At 33.6% G+C, this 15,379-nt stretch overlaps 1 protein-coding gene across 1 annotated transcript in view; it reads right to left on the minus strand.

The window, feature by feature from the left end:
- The window catches only part of LOC114183061, a 50,010-nt gene extending 34,631 nt beyond the window's left edge, over positions 1-15,379 (minus strand). Inside the window, exons 1-2 of the mRNA XM_028069914.1 lie at positions 15,296-15,379; positions 10,892-10,940 (exon numbers count right to left, since the gene is read on the minus strand). The gene's annotated coding sequence lies outside the window, so the exon portion shown is untranslated. The remainder of the gene's footprint in view (positions 1-10,891; positions 10,941-15,295) is intronic.

Here is a 15,379-nt window from a genome sequence, read left to right on the forward strand (position 1 = left end):
TTTATTTAATTATATGTTAATTAGATATTAATTATGGGTTCTATAGAATGTGAACTCTGACATTTATAATTATGGTACATGGAATTATTTAAATTGATATTATTTTTATTTATTATTTTACTGAATATATTGATATTGGGTCAAGGAGAATTCGACCCTCAACAAAACATATTGATTAAATTATGGTAAGTTTGGAAGTGTTATGCTGCATAAATTTTGATGGGACTTTCTTTCTGCACCTCCAAAATTTTTTCTACACCTTCAAAAAGATTTAAAATTACAAAATTACTCTTTGACCATTTAAGTAAAGTTATGCACATACTACTCCCAAAATTACTTTCGGATGTCGATTCCTAGTGAAGAATACTTCAGGAAGTCAAAATATATAACCGGAAGTCGACTTTTGAAAGGTAAAATATATAACCGGAAGTCGACTTCCAGAAATCAAAATAACTGAAAATCGACATCCAAAAGTCAAAAATATATTATCCGAAGTCGACTTTCAGAAGTCAAAATATATAATCAAAATTCGATTTCCGGGAGTCAAAATATATTATCGAAAATTGACTTTCGAAAGTCAAAATATATTGTCGGAAGTCAACTTCCAGAAGTCAAAATATATTATCAAAAATTGACTCCCGAAAGTCAAAATATATTACCGAAAGTTGACTTCTGGAAGTCAAAAAAAAAAGAAAAAGAAAATATATATATATATATATATATATATTTCTTCATTTTTTTATTTTTTTAAATATTTTGTTAAAAAGTTAATGTTTTTAATTTAATTTATTTGAAAATATTATATTTTAATATATTATATAAAAAATAAACTAAACATATATATATATATATATATTAATATTTTATTTCTAAAATATAAACAAGTTTTAAAAAAAGTTAAAAAAAAGTATAAAAAGAAAAAATAAAAAGCAAATTAAAAAATAAAATAGTAATGTATATATATACAAACGGATTTTTTCAATTTATTTTATTTGAAAATGTAATATTTTATTACTTTAAAATATATATATATATATATATATATATTAATTATTTATTTCTAAAATATAAATTAAACAAATTAATAAAACATAAAATAAAAAATAATTAAAATTTTAAAGAAAAAAACATTAAATAAAATTAAATAAAAACAGAATAAATTTTTTCGTTTTGATTTCCGGAAGTCAATTTCGGGTATTATAATTTTACTTTCGAAAGTCGACTTCCGGTAATATATTTTGTTTTTCAGAAGTTGATTTCCGATAATATATTTTAATTTTCGGAGGTCGATTTTCGATAATCTATTTTAACTTCTGGAAGTTGACTTTCTAGTAATATTTTTTTACTTCTCGAAGTTGACTTCGGGTAATATATTTTGACTTCCAAAAATCGACTTCTGGTAATATATTTTGACTTCCTGTAATATATTTGACTTTCGGAAGTTAACATTCGGAAGTAATTTTGGTGGTGTGGTGTTCGTGGCTTTATTTAAATGTCAAAGGGTACTTTTGGAATTTAAAAAAAATTGGAGTTGTAGAAGAAATTTTAGAGGTGGAAGAAGGACCCTTTTTTAATTCATCAGTTTTATCTGTGGCACACCAACACAAGCCAACCCACCATGATCCACTATCCGTTTAACATTTTATATTTTATTTTTTACTTCTTCCTTCTCAACCACCATAACGCATAGAGACTTACTTTTTTCTTTCACTTAATCATTCTCACCCACCACTAAGGATGGCAATGCGAGCCTGCCTGTAAGACCCGTGAAATTTAATTAATTAAATAAATAATTAATAAATAAACGCGGGTAGTGAGAGCCTTTATGGCATTAAATTCTAGCTTGTATGACGTGGAAAAGTAGTAGCTCAAGTGGTTGAGAGGACTTAGGTTTGAGTCCTATGTATGACAATTGTGTGTTATTTATTTGTTATTAATTTTAAATATATGTTGATCATGTGATGGGATAATATAATCATTTAATTATAATAATCATCATGAAATATGAATTGGTTGAATAGTTGTACATTGATTTGGCATTGGTATGGTTGTGAGTTCAAACCTTGGAGAACCCCATATTAAACTTTATTTTTACTAAACTTAGTTTTTGCATGAATGTGAAAGGGTAGTGTAAACCCTAGCAGACATAGCACCCAAGAGGGGCTGGAGAGTAGTCCTTAATGAGTCATTGAATGGTAATTATCATATACCTTAAGCCATTTTCGTTTTGCCACATTAAGACGCCAATTAAGAGAAAAGGAGGGTGGTTTTGTGGCTAGTTTTACTGGATTGGTTGATGGATACGAAAATCAGAGTGAAGAGAGTGTGGTGAGTGAATCATTGAGGCTGATTGGAGGAGAATCAAGGGAGGCTATTGGAAACAAGGGAGAATCAAGAGTCATTCAAGCTTTTAAGCGATAGGATCCAAGTTTAGGGGAGTTATATCGCGTTTAATTGTAGTTCTATGAATAATTGCATGAGTTATAACTTGTTATGTATGATTTATTCTTGCATTGCTTGAAAATCGTGTTTCTGGAATTTTTCCAGAAGCCGCCTGGCGGGTGATGAATTTTCGTCACGTGACTCATACCATTTGAACTGCATTTTTGGGTTGTGAAGCGAAACCGCCTGGCGGCACGAACGGGACCGCCAGGCGACGCTAGTTGCTCAACCCAATTTTGGGTCTTCTGATGAAAGGCCTGACGGTAGTAAGGGACCCGCCAGGCGACGCGAGCCATTTGGGCTCGATTTTCATGTTTTCTGGGTTTTGGGCAGAATCTAATCAGTGGAAATATTGTTTAGATTATTAGTAGTTTGAATGGGAGCGAATGATCATGAACTTATATGGTAATGCAAAGAAAATTGATTTGGAATTTGACATGAACTTGCTTAGGGTTTTTTTTTAAAAATTGGGAATTCGAGGGTTATAAAAGTAGGATACTTGAAATGTATGATATTATGTGAATTTGATTTGGGTTAAGGAATAGGTGCCTTGAAAAGTAGTAAATTGCGGTTGTAATTGAGTAAAAGATCAAGGTAGGGTAATTGGGAGTTTTTGGCATTCTTAGGTACAACGAAAAAGTTGGGATTTTCTCAGAATTTCAGGTGCCGCCTGGGGGCACTTGTGTCACCGCCAGGTGCCAACGTAGTGGATACCTCACTGCGTGGATGTGATAGTGAGTACTTTGTTTAGGTTCTGATGCAGCCCAAAATGGGACTAAGAGGATGGAAGTGTTGGTGCTTTGAATAGTTATTGGGAAAAACCTAATACATGAACTAAGGAGGTTGACTTAACTTATAATTGATTGGATGTGGTATTAGGGAGGGTGACTGATGCATGAGTTAAACTAAAAAGAATTGGAAGGAATTAGCTATGTTGGAAGAATTAATTATAATGGTATTGTGGCAGAAGTATAGAATATCACAGTGGGTGCCATAGGTTTTCCATAAGCATAATTAGCCAAGTTGAGTGTTGACTTAAATTAGTTGGATCAATTGATATTAGATAAACATAGAGTATATTTAATGATAAAAAAGGGAAATATAGTTGTGGTGTTGTTTTGGAAGTAATACACATGGTACTGTTAATAAATGACAAGTGTGCAGGCTTGGGATGGTCTATATGACTAGGGGATGAATGTACATGTGAGGTGCTATAAGGTCTAGAACATTATAGATGGCAATACTTTTCGTTAGGGGTACTCTAGAATGAGAGCCAGTGAGAGCAACTTGGGTGAAGTGTGCTAGAACCTGAACTAAAACTAGTACTGCATAAGTATTGGTGTGGCTCCTGGCGATGGTGATCGACCCGCCAGGCGATAGCAAAGAAATCAGGGTTCTGAGTCATGGCGACGTCTGGCGGTAAGGAGGGGTGCGCCAGGCAGAGTCTACAGTTCAGTGAATCCTAAGGCACGTGGTGCCTGGCGGCAGAGGAAGTTCTGTCAGGCGATAGTTGCAGTGGCAGTGAAGACTAAGGCGTTTGGCGCCTGACAGTACGTGTCCCCCGCCAGGCGGTCTGGAAGCGGCAGCGCCTAGAGGTATGTGTCCCCTGCCAGGCGATTTTTGTTACAACAGATTGGTATGATGCTTGCTATGATGTGCATGATCTACAAGGTTTTAGTGGTGCTTCAAGGGTGAGTTTGCTGGTGTTCCTTGAGTTGAGCTCAGAACATATCCCTTGAGTTGAGTTCGGGATAGGGGTTAAACATGTGGCATTCCTCGAGTTGAGCTTGGAATGACATCCCTCAAGTTGAGCTCAGGATGGCGGATGAACACGAGGAACCCTTGAGATGAACACGATGAACACGAGATGACTTTACTTAAATGGTGAAAGGGTATTTTTGGAATTTAAAAAAATTTTGGAGGTGTAAAAGAAATTTGAGAGGTGCAAGAAGAAAGACCCTTTTTTAATTCATCAGTTTTATCTGTGGCACACTAACATAAGCCAACCCACCATGATCTACTATTCGTTTAACATTTTATATTTTATTTTTTACTTCTTCCTTCTCAACCACCATAACGCATAGAGACTTACTTTTTTCTTTCACTTAATCATTCTCACCCACCACTAAGGGTGGCAATGCGAGCATGCCCGACCCGTTTAGGCTCGGTCCGACGCACTCCGCATTTTTAACACGGGTTGAAATGTCTTGCCAACTCGCTTTTTAATTTTTTTTTAATTCTTATGATAAAACTTTCAATGTTCAAAACATTGGGAAACTTTAAGAAGTTCACAAAATTATTAAAGCAAAGACTTTGGGAAGTTGGATGATAAATTGGTAATTCAACATTTTCATCATATTCATATCCGTACTTTGACATACAAAATGTATTCTTCAAATTTTAGTACATTAAACAATATATAATACTTTTCTTTTCCAATCATACAAGAACTTAGAACGTTAATGCAAGAGTCCAGAAAAAAAAAACTGATAATGCAAGTTTTTTTCATACGAGCTTGCGGGTTGGCCCGCGCAGGCTATGGGCCAGTCCACGCAGGATATGGTCTTTGACGAGCTGGGCCACTACAAACTTACAGATTCACAGTCATGGCCCGTCCCGCGTTATTTTTGTGGGCTTGCAGACCCGGCCTAACGGACCAAGCACATATTGTCACCCTTACCTAACACGACACAACATAGAAACCTTTTTTTTTTCTTTTACTTCACCATTTCTCACCCACTTACAACACAATACAAAGAGATGACAGAGATCACTACTACTAGCAAGCCACCACCACGCCGCGAACCACAAACACGCCAGGGACCACCATGACGCGAGCCATCACCACCATGCAAGATCGAAAGGAGGCGTGCGCTATGTGACGCGAGAGAGAGTGAGACTAGGAAAGGAGTCTCCAAACAACAAAGTAACCATGATCCTGATTGGAATTTTTGATTATGGGATTGAGATTTTGTTCGCCCTGATTTGGGATTTCTTATTGCCCTTATTTTTAGGGATTGAAATTTTTGTTTGCCCTGATTTGGGATTTCTGATTACCTTAATTTTTAGGGATTGAGACTTTTGTTTGTTCTGATTTTTGCAGATTTCGATTTCTTATTGCTCTAATTTTGCATATCTGGTGCCTTTGCTTTTTGTGTGTATGGAGGTGGGAAAATGATGGAAAAAACAAAGGTGAATGGTGATTAGGAAGAAGAAAACAAAGACGTAGAACATGGATGAGCCGGTGAAGGGATGAAAAAGAAAAGAGTGGCAAAGAATATGGGTGAACTGATGAAGGATGAAGAAAGGCGCCTTCTCCCTGCACCTCCAAGAAATCTCCTGTACCCCCAAAATTTACGTTTCTGCCCTTATTTAATATCCTGTGAGAATGGGTGAAAGTTGGTACGGACGCAGTAAATTTCATTTACTGCGTCAACGTCCCTGCACCCCCAAAACGTTACTATATGTTCCTTGTACTCCGTCTGTTCTCCATCATCCATTCATTGCTTCTTCAGTCCTTCTTTGCAGTGGTATTTCCATCAATCAATCCAGGTTAGCCTTCATACCCATACCCATAAGTTTGTAAATGGAATTTGTTTGAAGAGATTGTTTGGAATTCATAATTTATAGGAAACGGAATACAGAATCCGTTTCAAAACTGTATGAAACGGATTCTGTATTTCGTTACTAAAAAAATTTGCAAATTGTTTTATGAAACGGAATACAGAATCCGTTTCATACAGTTTTGAAACGGATTCTGTATTCCGTTTCATAAAAAAATTTGCAAATTTTTTTAGAAACGAAATACAGAATCCGTTTCACCAAAATTAAAAACAAAAAAAAAACAAAAAACGGAATGCGTATTCCGTTGTATATACTTACATATATACTATTTTTTTAATAAAAAAAACAGTGCTTAATGTGAGTAAATTTTGCTCCAAGGTTTAAATTCTCATTTTCAGAATATTTTTAAATTAACGCAAAAATTACAGATGGATGAAACTAAAAAAAAATGGAGTGGAACACACTATATTGCTATTTGTTGATCTTTTTAAACTTTTTTAAATTTATCCTAAATATTAGCTTTTGTATTTTGGCTCACTTCCATACGTATGCATTTGCTCCAATCATATGAATTTCATTCCATTTTTTACTTTACGGTTTACCAAGAATCACCATGGTGACGTTTTTTCTGCCATTTTTGTTGGGACAATTTCTTAGAACCATCCTTTACTTCTTAAGCACGTGGGGAATGGGTTTTTGAGGCATTGTTTACTCCACACGGCATTCATAAGCCGTTTCAATAAAATTGAAAAAAAAATGAAACGGAATGTGTATTCCGTTTCATACACTCCCCACACGGCTTACAAAAGCCGTTTCAGTTAAATTTAAAAAAAACAAAATGCCAAACGGAATGTGTATTCCGTTTCTCCCTTCCCACACGGCTTACAAAAGCCGTTTCACAAACAATTCAAAAAAAAAAATGCTCAAACGGAATGTGTATTCCGTTTCGCACTTCCCACACGGCTTACAAAAGCCGTTTCACAAACAATTGAAGAAAAAAAAAGCAAAGCAAGTGTGTTCCGTTTCACCATTCTGGAAGTGCACTCCTAAGGGTTTGTTTTGGGGGTGCAGTGGTGCAGGGGTATGCGTTCTTGGGGTTTTATTAGGGGTGCAGCGTCAGGGTTTGGGGGTGCAGGGGTATGGGGTAAAAAACACACAGTAAATTTATATTTAACCATGGGCAATTATGGGAATAAAATTGGTTTTTGGGGTACAGACGAGATTCTTGGAGGTGTAGGGAGAAGCCCCCATGAAGAAATGGTAGGTCAGTCCACCAATCTACCAACCCATCCAATAACAAATAGGACAACTTGTTTTTTAAAGACAGGTTAGCCTGTTCTAACCTGATATGATTTTGCCAGGTCAAAAATGGAATAGATCTAAAGAGGCTGGTTAATCCTTTTTGACATTCCTAATAAAATGAGGATGAGGGAGTATCGATAATCATTATATTGAAACTTAAATTGTTTTCATTTTGGATGGTTAATTATTTTTTAAGTATATATATATATATATATATATATATATATATATATATATATATATATATATATATATATATATATATATATATATTTATCTACATTTCATACATTTTTTAAGCTTCAATTGATTTCTTGTTGTATTGATCTTTTGATATATTTCCTTGTGATTTATTTGATGACACTGCTTTCATTTTGTGGCACTTGAAAGCAACGTAAAATGTTTTCAAAAATTGAGATGAGTTGAGTTGAAGATCAAGATGAGTCGTTCTGACACTACTAAAAGTTCTCATATTACATGAGATTTTTCTTGTAAATTTGTGAGTAATTATTTCCTACAAAATTATAAAATTCGTAAGTATTTCCTACAAAATTTATTGTGTAAAGTGTTTTATACAAAATATTTTTTAAAAAAATTGGCAGAAATTATTTTTTTTATAACAAAATTTATAAGTATTTCTTACAAAAAATATTTCAAAACAAAATTGACAAGAAAGATAAGTTTTTTTAGTAATATGGATTGAAGGTAGAGTTAAGTCCATCAATGTTGAAAGATAGAGGTAACTTATCTAAATGTTTTCAAAATAGAATTTTGCCTTAAAAAAATTGAAGTGCTTTATAAAAAAACTCAATTATAAATAATTCAAATATAATATTTAATTTCTTAGAATTTTTGAAATCTCTAGTTCGGAGAAGGAAAGCGTTAGTGTGAGGAAAATTTTGTAGCTTAGCACCTCCTACAATCATGTGCTTGAGGCTGGTTAAAACAGGATATTCATAAAAAAAATGGTGAAACATTTAATCATTATTTATTGTTGGTTTTTGTATTTCGTATTCAATGTAAATATTAATTTATTAATTTATAGTTATATCTATTGTAGATGCACTTTGATAGTCTTAATGCAGGGATGATGAGACCAAAGGCTTTTCTTTTCGTCGCAACAAAGTTTCATTAGTTTAAGTCAAAATTGACAAAGAACAAGGTTTTTAGTTTTTTTTCATTTTTATCGGCAATGTTTTCGGTGTATGGAAAGGTGAAAATTCTTATATGAAATACATATATTATATATAGATCGGTGAAGTAACTTCGTGTTTGTTCAAATCCATAAATATATTATTATATATGTTAGAGTATATAAGCCAAAAGTTGTGTATTACATGTTTAAGTAAAAATTGTCATAACTAAAAGTTTCTGCTTTACTTTTTGTTATTCCTATTTCTGTATATAAAGCTACTCTGTTCACTTTTACTGGTTAATGAGAATATATCTCCCATTGTATCTCTTTTTCTAAATCCTATATGGTATCAAGAGCTAAGATTGTCCTAAGGTGTTAAACTTTGTTGATCAAAGAGCTGATACGTTTGATTCAGCAGAAGGAAGTGTTCTTCTAGAGTATGTTGCGGCTCTTGCGTATAGAACAAGAAGTTAGACGGAGCTCCAAGGACTGATCAAGAAGTTTCGATGGCTGGTTTAAGAGGGATGGTTCAAGGAGCATTGCCAGTTTATTTTACGGCAAGGATGATTGGTGCATCAGGATGTAAGCCATTTTTTACTTTTAAGATGTTGCAGATATACTGTTTGATGATTTCCGGAGTTAGGGTCAAATGATGAAGAACATGTTCTACAAACTCGATCCCATTATAATGGAAAGGGAAAAGGGTCCAAGAAGTTTTGCAAGAAGAATTTCAATCACAAAGAATCTCAAAAACGGGGAGGGAAAGACTCTAGTGATTCTGATAAACGTAAAGATCATAAGCCAAATCATGCTTCTGATCAGGAAAAAAGACTAAAGGTTTGATAAAAAGAAAGTTAGGTGTTACAAATGCCAAAACCTTGGCCACTTTGCAAAAGAATTTTGGAGCCAATAATAAACCGAAGAACCAGTCTCATTTGGTACAAGATGAGACATCAGATTCTGGACCTGTGATGTTAATGGCAAGAACAAATGAGGATGAGGAGAAACTGTATCTTGGTATCTAAACTCAGGCTGCTCGACTCACATGACTGGAAGAAATTAGTGGTTTGTTAAAACGAAGAAGGTAGCTCATGGAAATATCAAGTTTGTTGATGATAGAAGTCTGGTTGCAAAAGGTTCTGGCAGAATTGTCTTACATGACAGTGATGGAAGAGGAGTAGTGATTGAGGAAGTGCTTTACGTTCTTGGGTTAAAGACAAATATGCTTAACTTGGGCCAACATTTACAGAAAGGTTTTGTGATGAAAATGGAGGACATTGGCCTCAGTATTTTTTACGAAAATTGGAGATTGATTATTAAAGTAAACCTTTCTTAAAATAGGACATTTCGTGTGGTGATGAATGCAGTAAACCATCAGTGTTTTACTGTGTCATAAAACAAGTTGGAGTGGTTCTGGGACATGCGTTTTGGGCACTTAAACTTCAAAGATCTTTTCAGATTAAACCAAGGTACAATGGTTAATGGTTTGCCTCAAGTTAATATCCCTGAAACTGTGGGCAAAGACTGTGTTCAGTGTAAACAAACAAGGGGAAATTTTCAAAAATTTGTGCCACAAAAGACAAAGGCTGGATGTTGTGTATTCAGACGTATGTGGCCCAATGCAAGCTGAAACTCCTGGAGGTAGCAAATACTTTGTCCTCTTTATAAATGACTGGACTAGGAAAACATGGACATACTTAATCAAGCAGAAGAGTGGAGTGCTTGGTGTGTTCAAGAGGTTCGAGGCTATGGTTGAGAGGTTGTGTGATAAGAAAATTAAACTTCCGAGAACAGGTGGGTGAGGGGAGTATACCTCCAATGAATTTAAAAAGCTATGTGAGGATGAAGGTATAGTCCATGAAACCACTCCTCCTTATACTTCTGAGCACAATGAAGCAATAGAGAGGAAGAATAGGACTTTATTGGACATGGTGCGATGCATGCTAATGTGGCCAAAATTGAAACAATCAGGTTAGTAGTTTCCCTTGCTACACAACTCCACTGGTCACTATATCAACTTGATGTTAACAATTTTATTTTTCGTCATATAAGTCTTCAAAGAGGCCATTGGCTTATATAATGTGTCTTTCCCTCCTAATGTGATCAAGGTCATGCATGATAATGTGTCTTTCAAAAGGGAAAAATGTTACCATATTTTGATATTATATTTTAGAAAGACTATCTTACCCTTTACTCGATACGATTAATTTATTAAATTAAAATAATTTTATTACATGATAAAATATATGAATGTATGATATCTAATCACGAATGTATAATCTCTCAATTAAAAAATAACTATTTAATTTTTTTAAAAAATATATTTAATTTTTATATTTTTATTAAATTATATTATTTCAATAAAAATATAAATACAAATATATAGAAGCGCATGTCTTTAATCCCTAGCAATAAAGCAATAATAATTATAGGATCATAAAATATTACCTCGCGAGAGAGGCCCTGAGGAGACTTTGTAGTATTCGGTCTTCACATGCTGTAGATAGCAGGTTAAAGTGTAAGACACAATCTACCCTGGGCGAATAGGATACGGTATTCTTTTGTATTTTATTAGTTAAATAAATATCTCTATTGTATCTCGCTGATGTTTTATAAAATAAATATTTAATAACAAATTTTAACCATAAATTCAAATAAAAATATAATATATAATTTTTATAAATTTCAAATTAAGTGAAAATAATTCATTTAAATTGTGTTGAATGACAGTTCACAAATAAATAAAGATATTTTAAAAACAATTAATAAAAAATAATCAATTCAAAATTTATGTTAACATTTTAATAATTTAATATTTTTTTTTAATTTAAAGTAAAGTATAACGGGTATAGATATCCATGGGTGCAGATATCATGATATCCATACATGTATGATAACATGCAGATATAAAAAATATTCGTACCTATTATCCGCAGATATCAATTTTTAATATCCATTTCATATCCGTTGTTGTAAGGCCCCATTTTTATATTCTGCCCTAAAGTTGATGGGCTGCCTTTGTGAGTGGGCCTAAGGCCGGCCCAACGTATAAGTCCCTAAGTCTGCCCTAATTCCACACTCACTCTCACTATTGCAGAAACTCCGCAGTCGTCACCTTCTCCTTCCGCTCTAGAGCTCTGCTAGGGTTCCTCCCTAAGTCTCTCGAGCTAGCCCCGGATCAGCTTCTACCCCACGTAAGTAACCCCTCTAGACCATCAGAGTCCTATTTTACTTTCCCCTTTGTATTTTCCGCAGTTAGGGTTGGGTACTAATCTGCCTTGGTTTCGTGTGCCTTCTATTTTCAACTCCTGTGCGTTCTAGAGCTGCTGTGCTCCTTGGTCCTGCGTCGAACGCCCTGTACGAACCCATTTTCCAGGTACGGGAAGTTAGGGTTTCAGTCTTTTAGGTGTTGTCTTGGCTGTTCTTGAGTGAGTTACTGATTTCCTGGATGAATCCTTCGTGTTGGCGTGATTAAATGCTTGTTATGCTTGGTTGATTTGATATACATGGCTGTTACAGTGAAGAACAGTGGCGAGACCTGTAAATCTCGCCCAAGCGAGTCAATCCCGCCTAGGCGAGATGAAACAGGGAGCTCGCCCAGGGCTATTGCACGAAAGGTCGCCCAGGCGACCTGCTTGAACTCTTGAGCGAGGGAACACCTCGCCCAGGCGAGAGGGATCTCGCTTAAGCGAGATCCCGTGATGTTTCCTGAGTGCTCCATCGAACCCTCGCCCAGGCGAAAGGGGGGGGGGCTCGCCTGAGCGAGCACGTCTCGCCTGAGCGAGACCCCTCAGCCTGAGCGAGGGATTGAGCGAGGCAGTGCGTTGTTTGGGGTGTTTGTTATTCTTGGATGATTGACATTGGGTTGGGTGTGAATTGTATGATGAGAAACATGTATATAATGGAGTATTATGCGTGCTTGGCATGAATTGCGAATTGTGTATGTCGGGTTGGGTATGTTATTGGCATGTGAAATGTGTGAGAGGTTTGGAACTAAAGGAACACGTTAATGATACGAGATGAGGCCCTAGATTCATGGGGTGGTGATGATCAGATGCATAGATCCAAAATGCGAGGTGTATGAGGAACAAATCCCAGGGAAGGGTATGAAATTATAAACATGATATTTGATGTTCTTCTACTGTTGGTTATAAGTGTTGGTCCGTGTCAGCGTGTAATTCTTTGGGGTCTCTAGGTGAGACCTTCGGGGCTACGCTTCAGTGGTCGGGACGTAATCCCATGGCCCCTGTTAGTGGGTGTCCATGGTGGTGCCCCATCTGTATAACTAAGTAAGGATTCAAGGTAAGGACTGTATCCTGACACTCTAAGGGGCTAGTTAGTCTCACTTAGAGCGGACTGACTCCTGTGGTGAGAGTAGCAGGAGGCCTGAACTTCATTAAGGGCTAACCTTGTGGTGGGAGAGATTTTGATTCATCGTAACACTTGAAACACATAGCTCAGGATCGAGCAGCTCAGGGTCGAGCAGAGGTATCCACCACAAGTGCAAGCATCCGCTGAATCCGACCAAGTTATACGTATCCGGATGAGTCGAGTCGAGTCGTAGTGTATTGAATGAAGAGTCATGACATGTTTGGTTGTTATATGGATGTGAGATGATGAAAATATATTTGACTGTATGATGAGTATGTGTTGGCTCTAGCTTACCCGTTTTGTTGCATGACTGTGTTGTATGTGGTTGTTCTTCCTTGCGATGATCATCAACTTGGTTGATGGGAGCAGATGGGCGAGGTTCTCGTGGTCAGCAAGGAAGCGGTGATTCAGTAGCTTAGCCATCTAGGCTGGAGGCATTTTATTTACGATTTCTTTAGGGCTACGGCCCCTGTATCATCTTATGATTTCTTACTCTACACTCTTTGTTAGATTGGTATCTGTTTTATGTCGGCATCGTGGTGTGCCAGGTTGTAGGGGTTGCGTTAAGGACCCCAAGACTACGCTGTTGTACTTTATCGCGTGACGTTTCCTTTAATTTCGTTTTGATAATTAAATGGGACGTTACAGTTGTGAGTGTTATCTGCGAATACCCGTGGTACAGCTTTTTTGACATCCTTAATTGTACAGTTAAAAAATATATCTACAGATTATTTTATATTTGTAAGTATTTATAAATATTTTTTTATTTTATTCATAAATTTTAAATAAAATTATTCATAAAAAATTAAAAATATAAACTCAAATAAAATTATCTAATAAAATATTAATATAAATAAAATTAATCTTATTAAAAAATATATTTAAATAAATTATAAATATAGAATCTAAATAGAATAAAACTTTTAAAATAAATATCTTTAATTTTATAGATCTATATAAAAAATTATAAAATATTAAATTAAAATAATTATTTTATTAATAACGTATGTCTTACAAATAATTTATTTTAATCAGTTAATTTTAAAAGACCAACAGTTCGCATCCACATGTATAACGAGAGGAATTAAAGTACAATATTCACTAAAATATCTGTTTTTTATACTTTTAAAATAAATAAAAACATAATCAAACCTTCCAAATAAGTTTACAAAATTTACTTTTTAAATAAATTAGTATAACTTTTAACATTTTAAAGTATAGTATTTCACATTTGTTTTCATTTTGTTTTTCTTTTGGTCTTTGAAGTAAAACTAAAAGATTTAACCTAAAGTTTGGTGTTCGCATTAACAGTTTAACCAGAGGAAAGTGGCGGAACAAGTTGTAACAGGACGCAGTGAAAATAAAATAAAGAAGCCTATTTTTAATTAAATAATGTATAAAATAGTATAATTTTTTTTTATTTTAATTTATCTCTAAAATAATCAAAATATATATATATATATATATATATATATATATATATATATATATATAATGAAGAATATTTGTTTTGGATAAGAACTAATTTTATGAATTAATTTTAGCTCAGCAATTTCAATACTGGTCTTTCGTCAATGAAAAGCACAGAGTCGTGTAGTTCAGCGATCCTGTATTGAATACTTGTGTTGATGAATTTTACTATTTTTTTTTTAATTTAAACGTTTATATATATATATATATATATATATATATATATATATATATATATATATATATATAAACATAAACTCTCACAATAATAAAAAAAAGCAAATTATTCATAAAGTTATATTTAATTAATTATATATTATTTAATGTTTTTGTAAACCTTTTGCATTAATTAAAAAGAAAAAAAAATAAAAAATAATAGTTGCTAAAATAGTAAACTTTCATAATAAAAAAAGTCAATAATAACCAAATTATTTGATATTTTCTCAGTAAAAAAAAATAAAAGTCGTAACAAAATAAATATACGATTGTATGATGTCTAAACAGAGAAAATAAAATCGAAAAGGGAAATTAATTAATAATTTAATACTACTAAAAGATTTTCATATTTTTTTTACAAATTTATTATAAAATTTTGTAAATATAATTGTTTTTTTTTAATTTTTTCTGAAAAATTATATTTTATAAAATTATAAAGTTCGTAAATATTTTTTACAAAATTTTCTGTAAAGAATGTTTCTCACAAAATATTTTATAAAAACATTTGATAGAAATTTTTATAAATTATTTTTTATGATAAAATTTATAAGTATTTTTTTTTTAAATTTAAAAATATATATGTTTTTTCTAGTGTTATGGAGATATTTATATTTCACAATAATATCTCAAATAAATAAAAAGAGCACACAGACGTAATAGTTTTATGAGAAAGAAACAGATAAAAATAAATAAATTTTAATATTAATCATAATGTAGACTAAGAAAAACATAATGAAGATATAACTAATTGAAAAGAGAAAAGAAAAATAAAAATAGTGTATACGGTATACCAACCTGAACTTTTGTGTTGAAGATCTTGGTAAGACAACACAGTGAGGTAATCTTAAGTAAGGAGCTGAATGATGGATGATTATATGA

The sequence above is a fragment of the Vigna unguiculata genome, chromosome 5 (genome assembly GCF_004118075.2).
Source record: "Vigna unguiculata cultivar IT97K-499-35 chromosome 5, ASM411807v1, whole genome shotgun sequence".
NCBI lineage: Eukaryota > Viridiplantae > Streptophyta > Magnoliopsida > Fabales > Fabaceae > Vigna > Vigna unguiculata.